The sequence below is a fragment of the Lygodium microphyllum genome, chromosome 4 (genome assembly GCF_053477565.2).
Source record: "Lygodium microphyllum isolate KBCC chromosome 4, Lygodium_microphyllum_v1.1.10, whole genome shotgun sequence".
In the NCBI taxonomy this organism is placed as follows: Eukaryota; Viridiplantae; Streptophyta; class Polypodiopsida; order Schizaeales; family Lygodiaceae; genus Lygodium; species Lygodium microphyllum.
In genome coordinates, this window is record NC_141138.1 from 29,380,351 (window position 1) to 29,392,576 (window position 12,226).

The following is a 12,226-nucleotide window of genomic DNA, read 5'->3' on the forward strand; positions in this document are numbered from 1 at the left end:
TTCAACTGGGCAAGTTTCATGTTATCTAAGATGGATCAACATTTCGAGCGTGTAGGGAAGGGTCAGATCATTAATGTTTCCTATGGTGCTTTCTTACAGCGCATTATCACTTTTGCACCTCCTCCTGGTGGTGTTCCAGTGCCAGATCTAGCTCCTTTACCAATGCAGCATCTACAGTATTAGTTTCTTCTCCTAGGCCCATGCAGCTTAATTCAGAAGATGAGGAGTCGCCTGTTATTTTTTCTAGAAAGAAACACCTTCGCACAAAGGGACCTTCCAATCCTTGTGTCCAAGAACCATTGGTGTAAACATCCATTCCTGTTGTGTCTGGCAGTGCCATTCCTTCATTCCTTTCCTGTACCAATCTATTTGCTGCTCAAAAGGAAGGAAAATTAGATTCACAGATCCCTTTATCGTTACAAACCATTTTAGCTGGACCCATGCTTCCACAGATGGTTTCCAATGTCCAGTCTACTCTGGAAACTTCCCTTACTTTCTGTCTTCAGACACTGTACACCAGTGTTTACACTTCCATGCAAGACAAGGTGGATTCCCTCACTAGTCAATTGAGTAAGGCACTTGAGGATCTGTCTTTAGAAAGGGCTACCCTCAGTGATATCCGCAATCATATGACTACTGCCACAGCCTTAATGGATTCACAGAAGGTCACTATTCAAGAGCTAGAAGCTAAGGTTGTTACACTAGAGGAAGAGAATGCATCTTTGATGCTTGAGAAGAATTCTGCCCTTGCAGAGATGGTCACTTTGGCTATTAAGTTTGCTACCAGTGAGGGTCAGTTCCAGCAATCTCAGGACATTGTAGAGTCCCAACAAAAACTCATTGAAGAACTTAATCAGAAGGTGGATGTTCTTTTTGTTTCCCCTCCTGCTCCTGTATCTTCTGTTGTGTCATCCCAAGAGGAGCTTAATTAGTTGCAACATAAGGCTAAGCTTTGTGATGGGTTCTAAACTCAGGTTGATCACCTTCAGCGGATGGATTGTGTGCAGAGTGATTTTGTCTGTTATACTGAATTGGTGTCACCTCCTCCATCATTTTGGGTGAAATATCATCAACAGAGGTTTGCCTTATATATTTCTTTGAGCAATGTGGATTTGGAGCCTCTAGAGGATGGATGGTCCAATCTCTGGCCTATGGATCTCTTACAAGCTGTTTTTGATAGATTTGTGGATGACTTGATTTCCCATGAGGTCCAGTTACTCTCTTTCATGTATCTTATAGACTATCTACAGATCCCTGATGAGGAAGATTTAAATGTTTATGTGGGAGATGTCATCTTACAAGCAGTGATGTATGTACATTCAGTTGAGCTTCTGTTAGAGCAGAGAGTTTACGAACTTATCATGAGCAGACGTCTTGGTGTAAGGTATATGCTTGGCCTCCGCCTTTGGAGGATGTTGCTTTGGAACCTCGCCGCCTTAGAAGTGTCTTTCATAAATCAGATATCCAGCCTCTTCAATCTCAGTTATTGAGCTTCATTGCTGATAACCCATTATTTACTAAGTCTTTCTTTTAGGATTTAAATTTCTGATGTTCTATTTATCCTTTAGATCCTGTTGAACTTTTATCATATTCCCTAATGTCTTATCGTTTCCCATTATATGTTTCTCTTCTTTCATCTAGTCCTGATAATATTCCTCTCTTATCATTTATGCCTTTCGGATTTCCTCACATTCCAGTGTTCACTACATGTCCTTTCATTGCTGATCCTACAGTATCACCTACCCCTTCTGATATTCCACCTTCTGTTCCTCCTATTCCTTTTGTTTTCTCAGTGGTTTCCCTTCGTACCTTTTTGTTGAATTCTCCATCTTTGCCATCTTCATTATCCCTTCATTTGCCTTCCTTTTATGATTTATCTTATCCTCCTTTACAATGTTCTCCTCTTATTCCATTGCCCCCTTCATCTGATTATATCAATCTTCCTCCCCAAACAGTGCTGGATACCCCACGGTATGATGGTGACATCCTTTCGTAGAAGACAGTGGACATTAAATGATTCAGACAGGTCTAGTGTTTAATTGGCCTCTCATTCCAGGGTCCTGGGATACTTCCGCAGCGTGTTCCAATTCTTACCTCCACTTTGCTAGGGCACATGGTACTTCTGTAGATACCACAGTTCGTCTTGCTGCTCATTTTTGCTGGTATCTTGCGTTCATGCATCATCAGTCACATTTGAATACTCGCAGGGGTATCCCCCAGATGCTAATTAATCCAAATGAGGATGTAGCAGTTGCTCAAATGGATCTCTTATATTATTTTGCACAGGCCTTCCCTACCAGATTCATCATTTTATTGGAAAGGATGTGTTGCCTACAATTCCTCCAAAATGTACCTCAGTACTTTGTGCATGAAAACAAAGCCTTGGACCGTCTTAAAATTAGACTCCAGTTTGAGAAGAAATATCTTCATCCTACTTAGTAGGAAGGTTTCTTAATTGTATCCACTCTCTTCTTTTTAATGGAAATTTCTTCTTTCTCTTCAACATTTTTGAGGAGTTGTGCCATTCAGATTATATTTGTGTATGGGTATTTTTTGTATTGGGTATTGTTGTTTTTCTTGGTGGATGAGGAGTTGATGAAGATGGAGCTGTGAAGATTGATGATATTGCTTATTAGCTGGATGAAGTTGCGGTTGAAGATTTGGAAGCTGAAACATATTATATAGGTTTTATGAAGCTGATGTTGGGGTCGTGATTGTAGCTGGTACATTGTGCTGATTGAAGATTTTTTAGCAAAGAGATTAGAGCTTTTATTCATTTTTTCCTAAGGTCGCAAGGACGCTTCTTTTCTAAGTGTGGGGATATGTTGAGTGTGAAATATGTTGGTTTTTGGGCTGATTTTTTGTTGTTTTTTATGATAAATGGTTGTTTATTTTGAAGTGTTTGGAAAGGTTTGGATAAGTTTGAAGGGTTTTTTATGAGAATGTTTGGTTCTGTAAGGCCTGATTTTCTTCTGTTTTATTCTGTTTTGGTAGTTAAGATGGTTGAATGGATGTTTTTGAGAGATGATTGAAGTGGTGTGAAGAGGTTTATGAAAGATTGAATTGGTTTTGTTTTGGTTTTTATGATTTATATGGGTTCTGTTGATCTTCTGTGAAGTTCTGTAAGCTTCTGTAGCTATGTTGTTCTGTACTTCTGTTGCTCTGTGGTTCTGTTCTGTTGTTTATGTTGTGTTATGATGGATGTGTGGATATTTTGGAAAGTGTTTTTGTCTTAGGAAAGGATGAATGGAAGTTCTATCCAAGCTAATTGAAGTGAAGAAGTAACTGTTGAAGATTTACAGAAGGTTACAGAAGACAGTGATAGAAGACAGATTTCACAGGACACTATGAAGTCTCTGGTGACCTTTCATACCAGACATACCTTTTGGAAGGTGTATCCACAACCTAAGAAGGATTATTAAGAGTGATTTTTGAGTATTGTAGTGAGGATATGATGTACTATTGATGGAGAGAGAGAGAGAGAGAGCCAGAGATAGTCAAATCTATGAAAACATTGTAATTGTATATGAGAGATTAAGAGAGAGAACTATGAAGACATTGAAGATGAATACTATGTGATGTATTTCCATTCAAAGATGGTGTATTCCTTTGTGTTCTTTGTTCTTTTGATGAAGATTATGAAGATTATGAAGAATATGGTTGATTTTATCAAATCCGTGGGAGATCTACATGATGCTGTATGAAGATTTGTTGTGCCTGGTGTTCTTTTCTTCATTGTGATCATATAAAACCTAATAAAAAAGCTTGTTGATGATGACAAGATAGATTTTCTTGCAGTAGAAACCCTATTTCCTTGGTGTCTCTCTTGGGGCTCCAACTTCACATCTAGTACATATATAAAAAATCGCCTAAAGTCAAGCTTCAAAATATCTTGGATCAAGCCACAATAACCTTCCATGGTGCCATTGGTATCCTGGAAGTTTGCAAGGATACCACAATCCTGGGTATTTCTCTTATCATCTATACGTTGAGTTCGAAAATGTTTGCCTTCACACCAAATAGCATTGAACAATGTGCACTAGTAGTACATTGTTGAGATCATATTAATGATTTAGTTAAAGATGAAACATGTGAAATTATTATATCATATATAACTAAAGATAATTTTATTATAAGTATGTCTCACCTTTGATAAGCAACCTCATGCATATTCCCACTCCTCTTGCGAATATCCATCGCCTCCTCTTTTTCCATATTCTCCATTTCTTCATGTAGCCAATCTATATCAATATGACGTGGAAGCACACTTAAATGTTCTGGATATGGGACATTACGTCCATGTCTAGCACGAAATGCTTGCCTTTCGCTTACTCTTCTTGCCCTTGCTTCTTTATATAGTGTCACCCATTTTCTCATTACTTCGCTGTTAAGCACACAAAATACATTTAACTTATGAAGTTCCTCTTTCATTAGCACTTTGCTCCTTCTTTTTCCTTGAGGTATTATAGAGGTCATCCTCAAATCTTCATCATCTTTCCATAGTCGTGGTAAAGAGGGGTCCACTTTAGTAAGATATTCAGAGATTTGTACAAGGGATGATTGCACTAACCAACCCTCAGCCATGCTTCCCTCGGGCCGTGCATTTTTCCTTACAAAATCTTTTAGGGTTTTCATAAAGCACTCTAGAAAAAGCATCCACCTTGCATGAATTACCCCATAAATTGTGATCTCATCAATCAAATGTACGAGTAAGTGTACTTGAGTAGTCAAAATAGAGTGAGAAAAAGTTTCCTCCACCAAACAAACCACCTCAACGGACAATACTCGAGCCTCTTGCAACGTATTTGGATCAATTTCCTTCAAACTCACAAATCTTCCAATATGCAATTGAGATCGATGATTAGTTTTGTCCATAAATTCAAGCGGGTTTACTATGTGATGTACATAATATGTAAACTAAAAAATAAGTATAAATTATACATACCTCACGAGCTCATCCATCTTGTAAATGATATCACACACATCTTTCGAAACACGATGGGATATGCTAGTAGGAAGGATGAATTGTATGTAAATATTCATACATTGTTAATTAGTCTACATAGTTACTCCACTAATTAATATATTTATGGCTATGAAAATCCTTACCTGAATCATTTTGTGCCAATCGTGAGACTTTAAACCAAGTAGTTGCTCCACACCTCTTTTCTTTTTCTTTATGAAGGCTCCCTTGAGGCATCTCATATATCCTGTGGGAGTTCGAAAGCTACATATCTGCTGCTTCACCATCTTTTCTTCGATCTTCGACAACATCCAAAGTGCACGCGGTAACTCAATCTTTCATCTGGGTCCGATGCGTGGCCAAGCTCGTCTCATACGTCCAATGCTATATAAATCCTCCCTTACATTGATAGAATCACAAGCCCCGATTAAGTGATCCCATAATGTAGAGGCAACATTCTTGACTATATGCATGGGGTCCAACAGGTGATTGATCTTGAGTTCAATCTAATATGGGAGATGAAAAAATATAGAGAATCTAAGGCACAAATAATATATTATTTCTCGTTCTCATAATGGAGTGTACTTTAAAGACAAATAAAAGAAGTAAACTAGTTACCAACTCATGCCAAGTGGAGGATGATCATTGGCGTGTGTTCAAGTGTCCTTCCAATCTTGAATGGTCAGAGATTGTGGAGTTCTTCCATTAGTGGGGGGTGCATATTTGGGGTAGTCAATAGGAAGAAAAGGATGATGATTGTCATAGATAACCTTCTTCAAGCGTATCGGTCTAGAAGAAACCAGAGAGGACCGCAATTTGGACATGCATGATATCCTAATGTAGTTAAACCTGTAAAAACAAGTGGGTTAATGATGACATATATTTGATTAAGGGTAAGAATGAATAAAATAGAGTATGCAACTACATGAATACTCTCCATATCTTGAAAAGTCATGCATGGTCCACAACAACATGTCCTTTAAAGTGAAATCTCTAGAGGACAATGATGCACTCACATCTTGTACCTCAATACCTCTCCATAGCATTTCTAGCTCCTCGATCAAAGGCTCTAAGTAAATGTCCATGTTTTTTACTTTGTGTTTTTCAGGAATCAAAAGGGACAACATTACATGTCCTTTTTTTATTGCCATGGACAGAGGGATATTATAGTTCACCAATACCACTGGCCATACACTATATGAGGTGCTTTTGATGGCAAATGGATCTATTCCATCTAATCCTAGACCAAATCTCAAATTTTTGGGCTCTTCTTTGAAAGTAGGCCATAAATTGTCTACGTGTTGCCAAGCTGGTGTGTCTGAAGGAATTCTCCACTTTCCATCACTTGAATGGTAACTAGCATGCCATGACATGAGTCTCGCAATAGATTCACACTTAAACATAAGTTGAATACATGGAATAATAGAAAAATGTCACAAAACCTTACGAGGCACATCCATTGATTTCATCTCCTGGTTGTATCTTGATTCGCCACAAATAGGACACTGTCATGCAAATGTATGATCCCCACGAAACAAGATGCAATCATTGACACATGCATGGATTTTAACATAATTGAGACCTTCAAGAGATGTCAAGAAACGCCTTGCTTGTTCCCTTCTAGTTGGTAATTTATTTCCATTTGGAAGCATTTGTGACAATAACCTGCATATATTGTACAAACAGAGTTAACAAACCACAAATATTGTCTAGAAGCATTTATGGATTAATATCAAATGATACATACTTCAATAATGCATTCAAGCTAGCATTAATCCATCCATAAATGGTTTGTAAGTTCAGTATCTCGAGAGATGCACGTAGAACGGAGTAGGTGCAACCTTCGTACAATGGATTTTTTGACACTATGTGTAGCGGTTCATTTGTCTCTCTAGTGGCGCCCTCCCTCCAAATCTCATAGGAAAATAAATCGTGCACCATGTTGTCCAAAATCTCTCCCTCCAAAACTTGATGGGGCATTTGAAGAGGGCTGCTATTGTCGTCATCAGTCTCTCTACTCTTCTTGAGGACTTTACCTCCTCGCGTCGACGCTTCACAGCCTCTCGATGCCCTAGAGGGACCATTTGAGGATGTGGTACAGCATCCTACTCAATAAAAAAAAGGAGGTTCTATTTAATGGTGAAGACGCAACATAGACCAATAATATTTGTGCAAATAAAGCAGTAAAAATTACTGGGTCTTTTTCTTGGTCCCACTCTCCGTACATGCTGAGGTGTAACATTGTGATTCGACGTGCTAAAAAAAACATCCTCGACAATGATCACACATACATTTGATTTTCCATCATAGCCAAGCGTCTCGATACTGAAGACGCAATGTCTCATCCTCACTTGAGGATGTACTCTTTGTTGACTCGGCATGTCCCATACTAGTAGAACATGACGACATAATTACACCTGAATCATAAGGACATATATAATTTCATTTGGTATATATGTCATATTCCCTAAATGCATTGATACTTACAACATGGAGGCAAACATTTTGATATTGAAAGACTAGGAAAGTCATGTTGATCCAAAAATAACCAAAAGCTAGCATTTAAGAAGTTTAATTGTAACTGTGCACCTATCAATGCATGTAATATGTCTTATCTATGCATATACACACGCAATTACACGCGCTTATAGATGCGCCACACAAATATTTTAAAAAAAATTTAAAAAGTTGTGGCTTTCTTTTCAAACCAGTGCTTTCCTGCGTTTTTTGCGTGTTTTCTGCAGTTCGAGCTTGACATCACTAATCATGTCTATCTATCACTTCATGAAGACAATGAGGAAAGGAAATAAGAGTAAAAAGAGGACAGGAGGAAGGAAGAGCCAAAGAGTAAAGAACAAAAGTCAAACAGCAAGGAAGAGAAGAAGAATCAAGCAACCTACCAAGGGAAGGGAGAAGGAGGACAAGGAGCTTGCAACCTAGCCACCACCCATCGGAACAAGCAAAGAAGGTGAGTTCTTCTTCTCTCTCAATCTTGTTTGATTTCTCTTTTTGTTTGTCTCTCTCTCTCTCTCTCTCTCTCTCTCTCTCTCTCTCTCTCTCTCTCTCTCTCTCTCTCTCTCTCTCTACATGCTATAGATTGTCATCTATGGAGGTTTTTTTTTGTGTTTTTTATAACAGTTTACAAAATATGGTTTGACTGTGCGCGTCTATCAACACGTCTAGATGACAGTGTAGATGCAGGTATAGACATAGGAATAGACACGCTGACAAACGCGGGTATAGACGCAGCATGTAATATGTTTAATCTGCACAGGGTAGTAATGGATTTTGCTGTGTAGATGTGGAATCCTAGATCTTCCAGCACTGATCCTGAGTTGGAACTCATGAACAAGACCTTAGCGGAGTTTTCTAGAGGTGTTGGTAGCTTTTTTGGAGGTTTTCCAAACAAGGAGAAATTCATGGGGGAGATGACCAATTATCTTGGTTGCCCTCCCACTGCAGATGAGGTTTTTAGTGTCATGTCTGGGACACCTATCACATCTTTGCCTAGCACTTCCGCACAAACACCAAACCTTGGCACACCAAATCTTGGTACACCTCTACTAACAGGTACTCCATGCACTATGCACACACACAGATCAGTTGATGCACAGGGATTAGCTGAGGTACATGGATCGGCCGAAGCACGTGCATCGAGTGAGGTAGAGGGTAGTGCCTATTGAGGGAGGAGGGAGAGTCGTGTGGGAGGACGAGGAGCTGGAGGGCTTTGTGGGGGTTGCCTAGGAGGTGGCTCTCGATCACCCTCACCGGGAAATGAGAGAGGTGAGCCTCCACAAATGTACTACTCTGTCACTGATGTTGGTGGTATCTTACATAACCCTGAGGGGAGGGAAGTGATAGCCTACTTGAGAAGTGTCGTGCATACCACATACAAAGATTATATGATTCCCTTCAAGCACCAGAAAAATGGTTTGTGGCAAGAGATGTTGCGGGCAGTACATAGAAGGTACCCTAATCTTGAGAATTCACGATTCTCAGATGATTGGGGACTGTCAAAGGTGAGAGACGCGCTTCATAACAAGAGGTCTCACCTTATGACACGCGCCAAGGAGTCACTGTGAAGACAAGAGCAAGGGCGCCCTGGATATGGTCAACCACCCAATTGCCACCCGCAAGGAGTGGAAAGAGGCCAAGAAGAGAGCATCAGAGAAAAGGACAAGTCACCAGCATGCAGAGACGCGACGTATCCAGATAACAACCATGGGATCGTCGCATTATGGATCGGGTGGCAGGGAGTTATGGGAGGCTGAGTTTGTAAGTATTATTTGATTTTTTTTTAAATTAAATTTTGTAATTTTTTTCAATTCATTATGTAGTGTGTTCTAATACGTTGAATGTTCAAATTGTTTTGTAGTATCATATCATTGGTAGGATGCCTACTCCTAGAGAGGTAGGCTACCATCGAGGTCATAACCGGGCGTCCACTTGGCAGCACGAGGAGGGACTCATCATGGAGAAGCAATATAATCGTGCCATGAGGATTCCACAACCAAAAGAGGTATGTTTTATTTTTTACATGAAAAGTATAGGTAACTCTAATTTATTGTTTGTAATGATATTTATATACCTTAATCCTTTGTGTAGGCGACCCTGATGCAGTTGAGGATAGCAAAGGGGAGACTAGCAGTAGCGGTGGTGGCAGTGGCACCGGCACCGACAGCGGTGGTGGTAGCGACGATGATGCCTCTTCTGAGGAGATGTAGAGGAGCCCCATGCATGCATTCCTTCCCTTGGCTTGTAGTTTTTATTTTTGATATGTATTACTTTCAGCTAGTGCTTGCGGCCATGACCATGCTTGAGGTTACAAGCACTAGAACTCATCATGTAAAAACGTTTCATCTATATATATATGAAATTTCGTGTTCTACATACATTATTTTGTTTTCAGTACAAAAATCTTTGAAATAATCTTTCTCTATTTTCCCTAAGCATACAATTTGATGTTGATGGGGGGGAAAAAACCAGAGAGCATGTAGCATGCTCTCTGGTTTTTTTTTCATACCTCTGTTTTGCGCGTCTATCAGTGCGTCTAAATTGCAAGAAAAATGTGCATCTATTATCGTAAAAAATTTGCAGAGTACATGCCTTTGTAGACGCGCAGTTACACATGTGTATAGACACAAAATATGAATATATCTACTTTTTTATAAATATGATTATATATTTACGGAGCACGTCAATAAGCGCGTCTATATGTGTGTGTAGGTTTCACTATAAGCACGCTTGTAGACGCGAAATATTAGACGCAACAGTAGACACGATAATAAACACGCCCGATATTTTTTAACACAGTTCAAATATTGCGTCTACAAGCGCGTCTATGGAGCCTTTTTGTTGTAGTGTCCGAAGGTGAAGCATTATCCCCTTTGAAATTAGTGATATTGATATTTTCATTCTACTCATTTTCATTGTAAGATGACTACCCATAAGAATGTTGCTTCTATGAATCTTTGTTTCATGAGTTTGCCTAAAAGTAGGTGGTCCAAAACCATGAGATGAGGGTTGACTGTTTGAAACATGCTCTTTATTTGAGATATCATGGGCTGATCTTCTCCATCATACCTTCCACCTTCATGAACTTAACTATTAACTAAATTTTCTTTTTGTACATTTGAGGGTTGATGGTAAAAAGACTTATAGAAGGGGTTGCATCTATGATAATCATCATCCCATCGATTGTTTTCTTGTTTCCATTCATATCTAAGACTATCTTTTGGGCTACTAAACTGAGGCCTTGTGGTATGAATTTCATGGATTTGTGAAGGGTGATGGTTACCCCTCACTCTAGAGATTCTTCCCTTTCAAAAGTATACATAGTTGGCTAATAACTTTCTTTGTTTGGATGGGAAAAATTGCTAACAAAAGGGGTTGCATGTGAATCTTCAATAGTTTGAGGTTCCCTTTGTGGCTTGCTCCCAATTTTCTTTATGGCTGAAATGAGTTCTTGGAATAAAGATTTATTACTTTCCTACAAATCAAAGATACCCTTGGGGGGTTCACTATATATATATTCTCTATATAACGTGCGTTCATGGCCTATTTATAAACATCCTAACCTGTGAATTTTTCTTGAATAAAACACAACCCTTTTCTATTCAATCTATAAGTAACCCCTTTATATGACACCCTTCTGTATGTAAAAAATGTATAAAAATGGTTTTTTAAAAACCCCTTATTTTGAACTCACGTTATATATACATATATTCATGAGTGACCCCCCCCCCCCCCCCGAGAAGATACCCTTGTTTACTTGTGCCATCCCTTGCAAAAAATCTTGATTCATAGGTATTAAGCCTTCATTAAAAGTTTGCAAATCCTTAGAAATGTCTTCATTGACATGTCCCAACTCCTTTGACAGTAAAAGGTAATCACTCAGTGCATGTACTTCATGTGTGTCATCCCTTTCTTGGTGTGTGATGTGAGCAATTCCAATGCTTAAGTATTCATATATTTACATAAATTTATGGGCTTCATTTTTGTAATTTTGATCCTCTGAAAAGTTCCTAACACCATCATTCAATGCTTCAATAATGGGGTCTTTCTTTTTATTACTAGCCATTAGAAGATAGTGTTGTAGTAGTAAATAGTTTGTTAATAAATCCCTTGTTTCTCTTAGAATATAGCACCAATCCCAATGCTTAATAGCTATATGGGAAGCTTATTATATGGAGATATACCAAATTTCAAAATATATCAACTTGGGTTTGAAACTTTGGGTGGAACAATGACAAACAGTGTCCCTCTCTATGTTGTCTAGGTGCTATCGCACTATACCTAGTGTCAGTAAATCAGCAATAACTTGAGCTTCCCATATAGGATCAACAAATATTTTTATTGAAATTAAAGCTCAAGATCCCCTCTTTAAATGGAGCCATCAAGTTCTCAATATGGATCAAGATAGAATTTCCTATCATTGAATCTTCAGTTTTGAACAAGAGTTTCTTGCACCCTATCCACCACCTATAAGTACCTTGTCTGACCCTGTGGGAGTACCTTGACTAGAAGAAACCCTTGTAAACCTTTGTAACAACCTAAAGAGGGTTATGGGGCTCCTGTAGGGCTCAAGGATAACCTATAGATTGGTAGGTACTTGCTGTAAAGACATGTAAAACTGTGACCACCACTTGTAGGTATCCTAAGAATAGAAGATGCTCTGCACCTCTTCCAATTTTGTTCCAATGGAACCTTTAACCACCTGTGGTACCCTAAATAGGGCTGATCACTACTATTCTACTACCAAAC

The 12,226-nt window shown here is 38.9% G+C and overlaps 1 pseudogene; it reads right to left on the reverse strand.

Annotated features, from left to right (window-relative positions):
• Positions 1–243: 243 nt before the first annotated feature.
• LOC148036905 (uncharacterized) lies at positions 244–5,436 on the reverse strand (annotated as a pseudogene).
• Between the last annotated feature and the right edge of the window lie 6,790 nt (positions 5,437–12,226).